The sequence below is a fragment of the Ciconia boyciana genome, chromosome 3 (genome assembly GCF_034638445.1).
Source record: "Ciconia boyciana chromosome 3, ASM3463844v1, whole genome shotgun sequence".
Taxonomy (NCBI): Eukaryota; Metazoa; Chordata; class Aves; order Ciconiiformes; family Ciconiidae; genus Ciconia; species Ciconia boyciana.
The window spans coordinates 124,975,170-124,988,184 of NC_132936.1; positions in this window are offsets into that span (position 1 = coordinate 124,975,170).

Sequence of the window (13,015 nt, forward strand, 5' to 3'; positions counted from 1 at the left end):
TCATTTTTGAATCCTGAGGGTATTAAAATGGCTGGAGTCTCTCTCAAAGTTCTCAGAGGTAAGTTTTTGGGTGGGCAGTGCAAGTATGAGTCAGCGCAGAGGAATCCAGGCCTTTTAAAATACCAGCACACAGAAACTTTGTTGCCTAGTTGTTTTGAAATGAAAATAACCAGACCTTAAGCACAGGAGACCTTTTGGTTTCTCCACCAGGCCAGAATTATTTTGAAAACATCTGCAATATTTCACTCTGCATGCAGCAGGTATTATATACCAGGGAGGGTGATGACAGTAAAAATAAATGAGATATGTTGTAACCAAAACATCCCGAGTTTTACATCATACATTTCACAACCCTAGCAAGCATCCTGTGCTTTGACTTGAAGGCTAAAGGCATGTGGTAGTTTTACAAATGTCTATTAGTATTAACAAATATGTTCCATTATTAGACAGTGTGCCACTGCCCCAACCTCCTGGTGCAAGAGGTGAGTTAATATGGCTTATAAAATACAAGAGTGCTGCAGGCACAAGCTATGGAAATAAGAGCCCTGGCTAAGCAGGAGGTCTCATTACATTTGGTGGGACAACTTACTAGAGGCCTGAACACGAGTATAAAAGCTGCCTCCCAGCTAAGGCTTTTTATGGTTCCTGTCCTTTCCCAGGGCAATACAACTTTAGGAGGTTTAGAGCAACAAGGTCTGCACCTTTGGATACTGGCAGTGTGCTAATTCTGGCTGGGTTTAAAATGAGAGGTGAATGAGAGAATTAAGATATGTGTGTTTGCGCTATCCCTGCGCTTTTTAACAGAATTTTTTGATGGTTGAAAGCAGCAGGGCACTTAGGAGTTGTGCTCTTGCACAGGTTTTTTTTTTTTTACATGGCTCTTTGCTGCTAGCTGTAAACCTCCATTTCTGGGAAACAGAGTGTTTCTTGGCCAGGGTTGCCGGGATTGTGAGTGTGTGGACAGAGAGGACCCAATACGCTGAAACTGTTTAAATAGCACACCTTACGTGGAAATAAAACATTCTTGCTAATCTTCATTAGAACAGATATTGTCCTGGAAGATTTATAAAATATACCCTAGTAGAGACTGTTTCCAGTCATCTAAGTTAAGGTGTCTGTAGGCATTGCCCCTTGCAGGGGTGGTGTTAGATGTATAGATGTATACATCTGGTGTAGATGTACAGGTGAAGAGCACAACAGTGTCTTTTTATGCTTCCACCTCTTTGAATGTTATTCTTGCTCTGCGTTTGAAAGTAACAGTTATAAAACCTATTCTGATGCTTATCCAAAGCTTAATCAGAAACCTTAAATAGGAACTAATTTATTATCACAGGTAGCATATTCATCTAAGTACTAGCTCTATCAAGCTAAGAAAATCTCTGCTGAGGACCAGGATGATTCAGGGTATAGTAGGTTATGAACACATGACAACGTCAACTCACTAAATGAGTCCTTCATCAATAGGTAAGCTTCTGTAGGTAGAAAAAATAATCCTTCCTGAAGATTTCTGTGGATCAAAATCCCAAGAGATGCAGAGAGCAGAGTAGAGAAAAAGGAGAAAACTGAAACACAGGATGTGTTCAAATCACGTGAGGTCTCTCTCCACTTTCCCATGCTTTCTAGAGGAAAAGCAAACAGTCAAACTTTGTCAGAGGTGTCCTAAAAAGTAAAAATTGTGAATGGGCAAATGTCTTCCCTGGTGTTGTAGTCTCCCCAACAAAATACGTTCCTCAGTCTTCTTTGGTATGTGTTCAGCTGAGATTGCTGGTAATCAGAGACAAAATTTCCACTGTTTCTTACCTATGATTCAAGAAAAACGCTGCTGATGTGATTAAACGGAATGCTTTTCTGTAGCCTTTTCTATATACCCTTGGCCTGAGACCATGCAAATGCCAGGTAATTGTTGCTTGTGACCAGTCTAGGTTTTCCTTCCAGTACAAGGCATAAGCAACCTGTAGTTGCTTGCTTTTATAAATGCAGATTGAGATTTTAGAAGGCTACCAACAAAAAAAACAGATTATGGTATAGGCTGTTGTGGATTGCGCTGAGAGTACACTCAAATTCCTGCTCTACATATAGGAATGTGGAAATGACTCAAGAGTGTTTGGGATGCCTTTGTGGATTCCATATATATATATATATGGTATTGTATTACTTTTATATAGACGTATATGGCAATACCATACAAAACTAATACGAGACAGAAAGTTGTTAAAAGACGATAAGTGACAGATTCACAATTTCTCCTCTGTGTATAGAGAGTAATTCAAGGTCGTGGCACCAAATTCATCTTTCAAAAGTGCCTCATTTCATTGGCTATGGAAGGCTTGGACCAGTGCCCCATATTTACTATAAAAATACATATTTTCAGATGTTTAAAACCAATATTTTGATCTGTTAATACAGACCTTGTCGAAGAAAAATGCTAGCTGTTGCCACCAGCCAGGTCCATTCACATCAGACCCTGCAAATAACAAGTTTACACAAAGAGTTTAAAACTTTGATGGAGGATACAATCAGTATTGCTGGTGGAGGTGCTAGGAGCACAACCCCTGCCTCTTAGGCTTTGTGGAGAAGACCTACACAATGTACTCATGATCAAAGCAGTGGATGGTAAAGGAATGTATTAGGGTTTTGGAGAAATTGCTTTAAAAGCCTCTGGAATTGTAAAGACAGTGAGAGAGACTTTCCATAGACTTTCTGGAAATGCCCTGTGAGTCACTGGTAGGTTCCCCTGGGAACTGAAGGAGCCAGTAGGAAGATGGTGATGGTCTATTAAATTCGATAGGACATGCTTTGGTGGTGAGTGGGTGGGACCATGGCATTTCCATGTGTTTTCACTAGCTAGCAGCAGAAGGGCATGCACATTGTTCTTCCTTTGGGGTACATTTTACTTGCAGTGAGACAGGGATGTAAAGGCAGCTGCTCCCAGAGAGCCTAGAAGCACTGAATTTCCCTCTGGACTAGCGCTCCTCTTGATATGCATCAGGGTTTTAATGGTATTCTCTTGTAAAGAGGAGGTTTTAAAAGGTGTTTTTAATACATGAGACAAACTTAAGCCTCGTTACCAGTGAGTCTGGGGACCCACCATCCTCGTGTTATCTCAGGGAGGCACAGCCCTTGCTCGCGTTACCTCATGGGCAAGGCCCAAAACGGTATATTGCTTGAGGCAACAGTTCTTGTATCAGCCCAACAAAAAGGCAGGGATATGAGAGATTCCTTTGGTAGTGCGGTTGCCCAAGGATGCATCTGGAAAGTAAGGTCTGCTTTGCCACGAGTAGCGCTATTACACTGATGTTACAGGTTTTGCAAGAGGATAATGTTCTTTGGGTGTTCCCACCTTCTCCTGGCTTATACGTAAGAGGACAACAAAGCTGAAAAGGCTGTTGGATGCCCAGAAAGGGACCAAGTTAGTAGTGGAATTGGCTTGATGTCTTTAGACAACTTTATGACTTTGTTTTCCTTCCTAAAGTTTTTTGTTGTTTCTTTTTTAGTAAAATAAATCACAGGTCATCACAGGTCACAACAATAACTGTTTGCTTGGAAATATGTATAGAGAGACTTTGCTATACTAAACCAACCTGTCTCATTGTGTCAGTCCCTGTGTAAAGGATGAACATGCTCTGGTATCCCTGAAGAGCAGCCATTTGGGGCACCTCTTCTTCCGGAAAGCTGTCAGGATCTGCATGCTTGAGAGGCATCCCAAGCTGGGGAGATGTCTGTTTTCCAATTAGCTCTTGTTGAAGGAATAGACCTAAAAGAATGAGCCCTCCATTAGGAAAACTACTGTAAATGACAAATTCTTCACTGATGTTCCCAAAGCAGAGAGATTTTGTTAGGGTCACCCATTCTGCAATAAGAGTTTTCTTACCGTTTCATGAGGAGATAGTCATAAGTCTCCACGGGGAAAGATTCATCTGTCTATGCGATTCTTCTTTTAGGTAGGATAAGGAAAGCAATTGCAAGGATTAAAGAGTAACAGCTCTCATGAAGGAAACAGGCTATCAGCCATCTCTGGAAACCAGCACTGCCTGTCAGGGAGAAACTCTGTTCTCCTCGTACAAACCACACGTTTCACTGTGCACTTGCAAGGCAAATGTTGAGCATAATATATACCTATATCTTAGTCAATAAAACCTGAACACAGAGAAGAAATATTATGTCTTTTCTTGTTTGGTTTGCAGAAGAGAAGAGAGGCACCAAGAGAAACCTTTCTTCTTTTGGCTTTCACTGCCAGTTTTCCCCTGTGGAAGGGGGGAGACATTCTCACTCTAGTTGCATCTGTTTTCACTATTACTGAGAACAAAACTTCCATTTTCCAAGTGAACTTAAGGTCCAAGGGCCAGCTCAGTTTCCTTCAATATCTCCTGAATCTTTCTCACGTGATCAGCTCTTCTCGTGATGAGCATGAGAAGGAAGCCAGGAAGGGCAGCACAGCTGCCCAAAGCAAAATCTTTAGGCTCTTTCCTGAAATTCTCACAGATTTGGGGCAAGCTTTCTATTTATTACAAGGTTGAATTACAAAAGCAGGGAAAACGTGATTAGTGTGCAATGTGCTTGTGCTCTCAAATGACTAGATGACTGGTCTGTTACATGCTGCCCTGCTCTTGAAGCCTGGAAGACTCTGTGTTAAGAGTAAGCCTGGTGGGAGCTTGCAAACGAAAATAATAATCCCATTGCTCACTTGTGCAGCTTCAGCCCTGGGTCATGGGAATGCACAACCAGCGTGCATGTGGCCAAGTCTGAAACATTGCAAATGGTACCTGAAATATAATGTGCTCTTTCACCCCATTTTCTTCCTATCCTTTTTCTTCTATTTCCCAGCATAATAGCATGTTTTTAGCCTCGTTTTCCCCTCCATCTGGCATTTGCCTCCTTCCTCTTTCCTTGCAGCCCACAAATGTTTGCCGCTCTCTCAGCCGCTGTCTTGGGCCCTGGACACTGTTTGATAAACAGCGGCTAATCTTGAAGAAGCACGTCTGCTCTGCTGGCCACGCAGCAGGAAGTGGCGGTTTCCCACTCAAGCACTGCGGCGAGGTCTCCTCTGGCAGCAAGGCCCCACTCCCCGTCTTCCCCTTACACCCCTCCTGCTTCATCCCGGCACCTGGGGTGAGTCCTGGGCATGGGGGCCAGAGACGTCCCCTCTGTGCAACGGTGATTAGATTAAGTTAAAAATGAAAAATGTGATAGATGGGGTGGATTAGACAGAAGATAGATAGATAGATTATTCTTATTTTTTACTCGAGTACCTTGAGTTTGTAATAGCTTTGTTGGTTTTTTGTTTTTATCTTAGCTGGCTGAAGGTAAATATCTGCAATTTGAGCAATACTGCTTTGTTCCAACTGGACACTTGGTATTGTTTATTTCTGGAATGAAACTGTACACACTCTTCCAGCCCAAATGTGAGTGTTCTTTCTAAAATTTTCTTTCTAGGAGTAAACATCCCCATAATAGTCATTGCTAAACTGTTTGCAGTAGACAAACACAAAAGGGTTGCAAATGCAGCCAAAGATAGAAATCAAAAGAAATATTCTCAAAAATGTTTGGCACTGTTTGCTCACCTTTGGAATATACATCCTGTTCCTCTTCTTAAAATATTTTATTTTATTTTTTTAATATAGCTGCGTGAGCTGGTATTTCTTCTGCTCAAGCTGTCTCTAAACTTATATTTCCAACAGTGGCAGCAGATTATGAGATGATACTTATAGAAATGACATTATATCATTCTTTAAAATACCCATCCTGAAAGGCAAAATCTGCAGAAATTATAGGACTAAGAGGCCTCCTTTGAGAGGCAGAAACTATTTTAACTCGTTATTTTTAGAGCTCTGCAAATCACGTATTTTTCTCTTCACTGGCAATTCAAAAAAAAAATTGGAAATTGTAATAAGTTTAAAAAAAAAGAATCCTTCACAACTTTTTTCTATAAAATGGAAAGTTGAAATATGTCATTTGTGGGCAAATGACATGCTTCACTTTAATTTCAACCAATTTTTTTAGTTCCTTTTCTTAGAAAAAAATTAAACAGAGAATGGTCTATTGGGGGCTGGCTGCCCATATGGACTGGATGGGGGTTCTTGGTCAGGAGACCTGTCCTGGAGCATGAATAGTGACAGAGACACAGGCACAACCAAACGTTCCCGTAGTCGGCTGATCCACCGCGCACACGGGTAACCGTGTGCCTGAGAGTCTATGGACTTTGCTCCCACCTCCACCAAGCACCACAAGTTGTGCAAAATTAAACAAAGTGAATGAGCCGGAATATTTCAGCGGAATAATGCTGAAATCTCCCGTGATCACCGGCATTATCCTCAGCACCGTTTCTTAAATTAGCCTATTAAGTCAATTGCCAGGGATGGGAAGGTGCTAGTGCTGTGACGAGCTGTGTGGGGAGACCCACCGCGCCCTGGGGAGGTGGTGGATCACAGGTCTGTGGGGCATCTGTCCTTCACATCCTTCCTGGTGCTCTGCCCATCAACGTGTAGATAAGTCATGGGAACAGCTGTTTTCAATGAGGAGACAGTGCTGTAAACAGAGCAAACAGCTCTGAAAGTTTCTGGTATTAAGGAAGGTTGAGCGCTGATTTCACTTTTATGGGAAGGATTTTGAAGAGGGTCCTGATTGGTAATAATCAGGCACTAAAAACTGATGCGGTAGGGCAGAGGTGGATAAAGGAAAGGGTAACGGGGGTGCCATAATTCCACGTGGATTAAGGAGAAACCAACATCCAATACAGCACAAAAGAAAATTTGTCAGGATTTGCTTTGGCTAATGCAGGCTTTATAAACAGGAATACAGCTCACCAGAGACAGGTCTAGCAAATGAAAACAGGCGCAGGAGTTTCTTCTTTATGGCTGAGTGAAAGGGCTGCACCACATAAGGCGAATGCTGCCTTGCCTTTTCATGCCGTGCTGTGCCTTGCTCTGTCATACATACCTTCTTGTGTCACCATCTCTGACAGCGTGTTCCAGAGGGAGAAGGAAAGTCAGCACAGGAGCTCTTGGTACTCCCCGGTATTTCCTTGGAGCCACGAATGTCTGACTGCTCTTACCTGCTCTTCCTACTCACGCTTGTCACTTGTGAACCTTTTCATTTGCACCTGAGCCCAGCACCAGCTGAGCCTGCTCTGCACCCCAGGGCTGTCCAGCCTGCCCCACTCCCCACTGGCCATCGCTGGCACTTTGGGCACAGCCTGGAGGTGGCAGGTCTGTAATGTTGGCACTGACCCCTTGCCTCCACTGCTTGCTGTAGGAGCAGCACCTTGCATTGGTCCGTGTCTCTGGGACCACTGCGCTCCACAGCACTGCGGCCACTGTGGGTGTGACAGGCATAAGGAAGGTGCAGCAGGAGCAGATTGGGGTCTGGCTTTTAATTTTTATTTTTGTTGGGAAGGATCTTGGAGGGAAAGGGGACTGGAGCTTCCTGGGTGAGAGAGCCAGCAGTAGATTCGGTGCCTCCATGGCACCGGAGATGTTGCCAGTAACAAGAGCAGGTTTGGGGCAATGGAGGAAGATGTTTACAATGTGAAGAAGAGGGACAGGAGATCTGGAGAAGGTTAGATGGTCAGTGGGGAATGACATGATATTCTGTGAGAAGAAATTATATTTCTTGGGTGTCTTACGGGCAACCAGTTCACTGGGCTCCCACAGGATCTCACACAGGGATTGTGATTTGTGGAGCTGTGTCAGAGAGCACCTTCGCTTGCCAGACACTCTGCCCACGAGCAGATGTCCCAGAAGATACAGTCCTGAGCCTTGCTTCCAACTCAGAAAATGTCTGCTTCAGTATTCGTTGTCGATAAAGAATAATAATGCTTCTATTTCCTTTTCCTTTCTTTTTCTTTTTTTTTTTTTTTTTTTTAAATGAGACAAGAGAAAAGATCTCAGTCGGAGAAACTTGTTTTTCAGGGATCTCACTTCCAAAACTTTTTCCTCAGAGCGGTTCAGCCTGTAATTTAAGAGTTTTTGTTTAATTACATTTTTAAACTTCCCTCTCTTAATAACTTTTATTTTTTTTATTAACATCTAAATATGCTACTATTTGGAGCACAAACAGACAGAGATTACAATTAACAGAATAATTACACTCTTTTTGTCAGTGTAACCTCATGGTACAGAAAGTATTACAAATCCATTTTAAAACATATTAAATGTTCATATTAATGAGGATAATAGAGAACAAGTACCAGCAAACTAAATATTGTTAATGATTTTGAGCTATTAAATTCATTACCATTTCCTTTCATAATAAAGTGGTTACTTGCTAATTAGACCTTTTTTAACTCATCATTATTGAATTCATTACATTGTGTGCAGTTAACCCTTAAAGATCTGCCTGGGTATACAGATGCAATTAAAAACTAATTTCAACGGCATATGAAGCCGATATGCCGTTTGCAATCCTGCTTGTATTTTTGACAGTAGCTCCATGTACTTTTCTTCTGGTACATTTTCTCGACACATCATGCCTAGCAGCTTCTTAGCTGTCACAGCAGCTTCAGCAACACGTACGATGGAAACATGCTGTATTCATTTCATTTAATAGCGTTTAATGTTAAAACTAAAGTAGAACCCACTTGTTTGGCCAGGGAAAAAAATATCCATCAGCGCACTAAATAGTTGATGTCGACGAGCTACTCTTCTCCGAGTTAAATCTGCTGAGAGTTGGGATGATTTACCTTTTCCTCCTGCAGACACAGATATACTTGTGCCTATCTGGGTATCTGGTCTTTCTCTGCAACCCTAGATGGAAATCCTATCCCTGCTAAAGTTCATGTCAAAATTTCTCTTGATTTCAAGGTACCCCTGCGCTCATCTCCCAGCAGCTCTGAGGGTTTGCTCCCCTCTTGGGGAGGGGGTGCATGCCACTGTGCCCCTATCTTGTCCCACGTATCCGATTGCTGGAGAGGGCACTCCCGGGGACTGAATCAAAGTGCTGCTTTGCCTCTTCCTTCTCCCTCCAGTTCTCACTCATGCAAAGGAATAAGAGAACGGAGCCTCCATCTCTTAACTTCTTTCTTTTTTCTCCATGCACACTTTTTTCTTCTCAGACCTCCCCCCCGCCCCCAAACAACAACCACCCCCTCACACACACTTTCAAGTTATAGGTATTTAAATAACACAAAGATACTTATTCTGCAAATCACTGGGACCTAAGGGATAGGACTCCATGTCTTGCCTGGTCGTGGCCCAGCAACATGGAAGGAAAGGGGTAATAATCTCTGATTGGAAAATGCCATTTTTGGAGCAACTCTGCTGTCACAGCACTGGCTGTCGCAGCGCTGGACACGTTGGCAGCTGGGTGTGCACTGCTCAGGTTACTCGCTGTGAGCAACGCCACCGAGGAATAATTTTACTTGGGTAGGAAAGGCTTCGTGACACTTATTGCTACTGTACTTGATGGCTGGAAGCTGGGCTGATGGATACCCTGCAAATCCAATAGATAACGGATTAGATATGCATGTACTGTATGGCTCTGGAGAAATGCCGCTGCGCCATTATTCAGATCAGGCCGTCCTCCTCCTGCCAATCCGAAGCCGTGTCTTTGCATACGTGAGATATGAGGGTACAGCTGTGGGCCCGCCGGTGGGCCCGCCGCAGCCCAGCGCTCCGCCTGGCTCAGGCACTGCAGCTGCACCGCAATATATAATAACAATAACACTACATGTTTGTAACCTCTGTTTTATTTAAAACCAGGTCCCTTTCACCTGTAAATAGCTAGGGTATAAATGTGCCTCACCAATCACATTGGACTATTGTATTATACAGTCTATTGAATGTTTTTGGCAGGCATGAGCCCCTATGCTATTGTGTCCTTATTTTATTATTGTTTTGAGGGTAGAGCTGTGTGATTATCCATTCTTGCTTCAGGCATAGCAAGCCATCTGGAATGCTTATTAAACCCACAGGCAGATCAGAAGGATATAACTCTGATGATGTACATGTACACGGGCTGTACTACATCATCAGGGCATTGCTCCTCTGATGATGTAGTACACATTAGTGGGCCTAGATAATGGATTAGAACTAGCAGAGTGAAAGTTAGACTTTTTGAAGGATGGATATGGTGGGTTTTTTTCTCCCTCTGGGTAACTGCTGGCATAAGATGTGGAAAGGAAAATTTAAAACTAAGCCAAGGAGGCTTCAAAACTTGTAAGTGCTCAGCTTGTCAATGGGGAGGGACAAGTGGTGATCGAGAGGCTTAAGGAGACAGTTTTGAAACCCTAAATCGTTGCAAAGAGGTCATATGTACTTGTCTGCTCGAGTGAAAAGGGACATGGAACGTGTCCAGAAATAATGCCACTTCTCCAGTCCTCCTTTGGTCGGTCATCACTGAGTGGATTTTTGGTAGGACTTTGGCTTTTTGTCATACTTCAGTACCACATCAAAAACCCAACACCCTGTGTTATGACACATAGAACTAGTTTTTCAGCAGTTTCCAAATTTATGCTCATCACATATTTGCAAGTACTATTTAGAAATAAGCTTTTCAAATGAACGAGGGATCTGATCAGCTTTCAAAGTAGCCATGTGTCTTCTCTTCTGACTAAGTATGAAAAAAAAATCAACATCAGTAAAAAAGAAAAACAATCTGGGCACTACATGTGGGGTGTAGGTGAATGAAGGAATAACTATTTGCATGTCCGTGGAGTTCTAAATATAATTTCTGTTTCTCTTTGTTCATAACCCTTCCTGCAACCGTTTTTGGAGGTAGCTGATATTTGTCTAATCATGGAAAGGTGTTTCGTGTCTAAACAAAACCTTTTCCTGTGGAAGCTGGAAAGGTTCAGAAAAGTTAGGTCATTCAGTCGGGAAACTGAATGTGTGCTATGCAATTTAGATAACAAATTGCACACTTTAAATATCAAACTGTAAATATCAAGTACTCAAAAGAATATTGAAATTTTTGAGCAATTCCAAAGAGTAACAGAACTTTCAAAGAGGAGCCATGCATAGTGAACATATGCTCTAAAAATCATAGCGGTAAAGTAAAGCAAATGCCTGTTTTAACAATGGCAAATAGCAAGTACGTAAAGGTATGGATCACATTTTATTAATGCTTAGTGTGTCTCGGGTTAGCTGCTTTTGTCAACATCCTAAATGTGGGCTGCGTACATCTGCATGTCTGAGTGAAGTGTGCAGCGTGTGGGTAGATGCACATTTGTCAAAGCAACAATTAATTATTTTGGGTGCAGAACAGCAGTACTGTAGCAGCAGTAGTGTAATTGCTTTGCCCAAATCTTTACTTTAGGGGGACTGTATGGCTTTCTAGTTCGATGGTGACCAGATTATCCTGGAGGTGTAAGGGAGAGCTAATAAAAATTCCCAGTTGGAAGAGTGGAGTTCATACTTTACATGCCTGTAAACTGACAGTTTCCCTTTTTACAGATTTTGAGGTTTTTCTTGGTACACGTAGTGAACCCCAGCTGTGACCATTATGTGTTCCTCTTTACCTGGGTGTGATGGCCACGAGGAGGGTTTGCTCTCTCTTTCTTAGCAAGTATCTGGAGAAGTTTCTGTTTCATTCCTGTGCAGAATAGAAAGAAACTTGGAAAACTCTTCCCTCTCCCTGCAAATCAGATGGCTCCTTTTTGGATAATCCATGCTAGCACGGCTCCTAGGTAGCAATTTTAGCAGGAAGGTGGGAGGGGTGGGGTGAGTGTCTCAGTGTGTCTTGATTTCCAGATTTGCAACCCTCCCCTTAGTGAAGCATCCAGCTTCTGCCCTTTTTCAAGCCCTCCTTCTTTTCTTTCCCTTGGTGCCTTACCGTGTTTCCGCTCACAGGCACCCCCTTCCTTCTCTCCCCCGTGAATTGCCCTCTGTCTTCTGAGTTTGCTTTCTTGCAACCTACTGCAGGGCTGTTGCTTTCCTCCAGCAAAGCCTGCCGTGTCCCCCGCTAACCTGCCCATGCCAGTTTGCTTCTTTCCCTGCTACCGCATGGTCCCCAGCTCCAGCTCGCTGGGGAAGGAGATGACAAACTGTCACTTTCTCAAACACCCTCTCCTCCACCGACTACTCTTAAAGAGGCAGTGGGATAAATGAAATTCAACATTCGAAAGGCTCAACTCCTCCAGAAAATATTCCACCCACAAGTGGGGAGCTTCAAAATCCATTCCTAACAGTTAATGCTCCATCCTAAATGGCATAGCTTTTCATTAGTGACATGTGCATTGATCTGCATTACAAAAATAAGAGAAATAGCACTTCTTTTCAGCAGCAGATAATTACCAGCATACATCAGGTTCCCTCCTGCTGATACCCACAGGGTGGAGGGGATGGGAGTGGGCATTAGGTGGAGGGGACGCGGCCAGCTTGCATGTTCAGCCAGATAAATAATATTGATTGGGATTTGTGTAGAGCCCCGGCAACACCCCCCCTTGCTGGTTTGATTAGCCACGGGGGTACATTCACTACAGTTACAGGATTTCACCCCAATCATGTCTGACACACAAAGGTGCTGGTTAGGCTACAAGCAGAAGCAAGCTGGGAGCTGAGAGGTTCTTCAGCCCTTACCAGAAAAGATCAGAGCCAGGTGGCTGTGGGCCTGGTGGAGGAGCTGGATGAATTACAGGAAAGACATGTGTAAGAAACCCTCCCACCCTCCATCTGGGGGGGTGCAGACACCCTGGCATAAGTGCGCAACTCTCCCCTCTCCCTTCCCTGCGACCCCTCTGCGCACATGTAGTTTGGAGGCTTAAGAGCTGGGGGAGGTAATTCCCGATGGCTAATTGCTGATTTTTGTAGTCTACTCGAGGAGGCTACGTGCACCATTGGGGCAAGGGTCTGCCTTAGGTGCTTGAATGGTCCCCTTCTCCGGGGTTTGGCTCTGGGTCCCCAGTGAGCAGCCACCGCCCTGTGCAGGTGAATTCAGCTTTGCAGAAGCTTCTGAGCTCCCCTGCAATGAACCCCCCCTCGGGCAAGAGACACTTCAGATTTTTTGCAAGGGAAGGGGTGCCGCTCACCAACCGCCAAATGCCTGCGCTGCCCTCCGGCAGGACAAGAGCCTTTACTTGACT